The sequence below is a fragment of the Ptychodera flava genome, chromosome 22 (assembly GCF_041260155.1).
Source record: "Ptychodera flava strain L36383 chromosome 22, AS_Pfla_20210202, whole genome shotgun sequence".
Classification (NCBI taxonomy): Eukaryota; Metazoa; Hemichordata; class Enteropneusta; family Ptychoderidae; genus Ptychodera; species Ptychodera flava.
In genome coordinates, this window is record NC_091949.1 from 21,833,901 (window position 1) to 21,837,677 (window position 3,777).

The window sequence follows — 3,777 nt, forward strand, 5'->3', positions numbered from 1 at the left end:
TCTGTCTGTCTGTCCGTGTGTGTGTGTGTGTGTGTGTGTGTGTGTGTGTGTGTCTGTCTGTCTGTCTGTCTGTCTTACACGATAACTCAAAAACGCCTGAACAGATTCAAGTCAGATTTGGTACACAGGTACCATGTGCTACTTGCAAGAACTGATTAGATTTTGGTTATTTGGCTTGCATATTAATGAAGTCATGCAATATCATATTTTCCCATATAATGGTTTCCCTATGGAGACTAATGACAGTATCGACATATATCAAGAAATACTGCACAAAATTTCATTAAACTTTTCACAAATGACAATCTCAGAACATTATGATAATACTGTGAGTGTCATGTCAATTATCTGCTCATTTGCATATTTAATGACCTTCTGTTATTAGTGAGATAACTCTGAAATTCCCGCACCAAACTTGATGATACTTGCAACAAATATTGATCTAATATATATCTAATTATACTTATCAGCATTGGGCAGTGTCAAGTTAATAATTAGCTCATTTGCATATTTTATGAAGTTTTGTAATTAGTCATATAACTCCGATATAACTTCACCAAATGTGACGAAATCTGCTGCAGATACTGTTTCAGAATGATATCTAACTGTAGTGTAAAGCATTTAGAAGTGTGAAATTAATTAAGGGTTCATTTGCATATTTAATAAACTTTGTAATTAGGTATATAACTCTGAAATTACAGCACAAAGTCAGTGAAATTGGGTACAGATATTGTTTTGATAAATATCTAATTGTACTGAGAAGCATTTGGCAGTGTCAAGTTAACAAATAGGTCATTTGCATATTTTATGAAGTTTAGTAATTAGTGATATAACTCTAAAATAACTGCACCAAATGTGCTGAAATCTGCTGCAGATACTGATCCGACAGATATCTAATTGTGGTGTAGAGCATTTAGTTGTGTGAAGTTAATTAAGGGTTCATTTGCATATTTAATGAACTTTGTAATTAGTGATTTTACTCCAAAATTAAAGCATTAAATTTGATGAAACTTGCTACAGATGTTGATCTGATTAATATCCAATTGTACTGAGAAGCATTGAGCAGTGTCAAGTTAATAATTAGCTCATTTGCATATTCCATGAAGTCTTATAATTAGTCGTATAACTTCGAAATAACTGCATTAAATGTGATGAACACTGCTGCACATACTGATACGACAGATATCTAACTGTGTTGTAAAGCATTTAGTAGTATAAAGTTAATTAAGGGTTCATTTGCACATTAATAAACTTTGTAATTAGGTATGTAACTCTGAAATTTCGGCAGTAACATTTTGGTGAAACAGATATTGACTTGATAAATATTTAATTGTGCTTTGAATCATTGAACAATGTCAAGTAATGTAGGCTTATTTGCATATTTAATGAACTTTGTAATAAGTGACATTACTCTAAAATTGCAGCATTAAATTAAATAAATTGTGCTACAAATGTTGATCTGATGGATATCTAATTGTCCCATAAAGCATTGAGCAGTGTCAAGTTAATTGACAGCTCATTCGCATATCAAATAAAGTTTTGTAATTAGTGATTAAACTCTGGGAGTACTGTGCGAAGTCTAAAAAAACCTGCTACATATAGTGATAACATATTGTTCTCATTGTTCTGTGAAGCGTACTACTATTAATGAACCTGTTGTAAAACACGTGAGCATATTCAGTTCATATCTGGTTTTAGAGTAATGTCACTAATTACAAAGTACATTAAATATGCAAATAAACCCTAAATTATCTTAACAATGTTCAATGATTCATAGCACAATTAAATATTTATCAAATCAATATCTGTAGCACGTTTCACAAAATTTGGTGCCGTAATTTCAGAGTAATATCACTAATTACAAAGTTCATTAAATATGCAAATGAACCCTTAATTAACTTCACACAACTAAATGCTCTAAACCACCATTAGATATATGTCGGATCAGTATCTGCAGCAGATTTCATCACATTTGGTGCAGTTATTTTGGAGTTATATCACTAATTACAAAACTTCATAAAATATGCAAATGACCTATTTGTTAACTTGACACTGTTCAATGATTCATAGTACAATTAAATATTTATCAAATCAATATCTGTAGCACGTTTCACAAAATTTGGTGCCGTAATTTCAGAGTTATATACCTAATTACAAAGTTCATTAAATATGCAAATGAACCCTTAATTAATTTCACGCTACTAAATGCTTTACGCTACAGTTAGATATCAGTCCAATCAGTATCTGCAGCAGATTTCATCACATTTGGTGAAGTTATATCGGAGTTATATGACTAATTACAAAACTTCATAAAATATGCAATGAGCTAATTAACTTGACACTGCCAAATGCTTCTAAGTATAATTAGATATATATCAGATCAATATTTGTTGCAAGTATCATCAAGTTTGGTGCAGGAATTTCAGAGTTATCTCATTAATAACAAAAGTTCATCAAATATGCAAATGAGCAGATAATTGACATGACACTCACAGTATCATCATAATGTTCTGAGATTGTCATCTGTGAAAAGTTTCATGAAATTTTGTGCAGTATTTCTTGATATATGTCTACACTGTCATTACCGTCTCCATAGGGAAACCATTGTACGGAAAAAACGATATTGCATAACTTCATTAATATGCAAGCCACACTAACCAAAATCTAATGAGTTCTTGCAAGTAGCACATGGTACCTGTGTACCAAATCTGACTTGAATCCGTTCAGGCGTTTTTGAGTTATCGTGTAAACAGACAGACAGACAGACAGACAGACAGACAGACACACACACACACACACACACACACGGACAGACAGACAGACATCGCTATGACAATAGCCCACGTGTTTACACACGTGAGCTAAAAATGTGAGTACGAGTTTCCTGTTGCCATGCGACTTCAACTATTTAATCGTGGTAATCCCAACTTTGTACACAGAAATATCCGCGATACAACATCTCTATGTGTAGACGGTTTTTGATTAATTACTTGTTGATACTTATTTTAAAGTGGCACTTCCGCTTGGTAACATTTTTAAAATATTTTTTTAATGCCAACGGTCGATATTTGACGTGGCGACTGCTCGCGGATCGCGAGATATCGATAAAAACATGTCCTCAAAAAGTAAAAGTTTGAATTCCGGTGGCCCACCTAAATTCACTTTCCGAACAACGAACGTTTGGCACTGGGGCCATTGTCAACTAAGCTATGGAGTACGAGTCTACGCTGACGTTGCTGTACGCCATAGTACCATTCGCGTAGGTGAGCGGTCATGCCCTGTGGGAGAAAGCCGAGTCTTACTGACTCGGCAAAAAAAAAAACGGAAAGAAAAGTTTGCTGATTCCACCAGAATTCGCACAGGTGACTAGTATAGCCGCTGGGAAAACTGTCTGGAGCAACTTTACCCATTGATAATCGATGCATCGGTGGTCTGTGACTCAATGTTTTGGTCGCACACAGATTAACCCGAATTCTACAGGAAAACTGTCTAAATATTTAGGGTACATTTGACTTAAAAACAACATTTCATCATGGAAACACCCTGGATAATCGCGGTCGGCACACCTAAGTATAACACATCTTTGCCTTGCTAAGAGCGCACTGCACTAGAGTCGACATTGCAATACAATACAGTGGGAATGGACACTGACAGGATTTCAACATTTTGAACTGAATATGGCAAAAACTACCTTGACGCGGTAGGAGATGATATCAGTGATATAAATCTGAACTGCACATTTTCTTACATATTCAAATTGGAAACATTTTAAAGAGG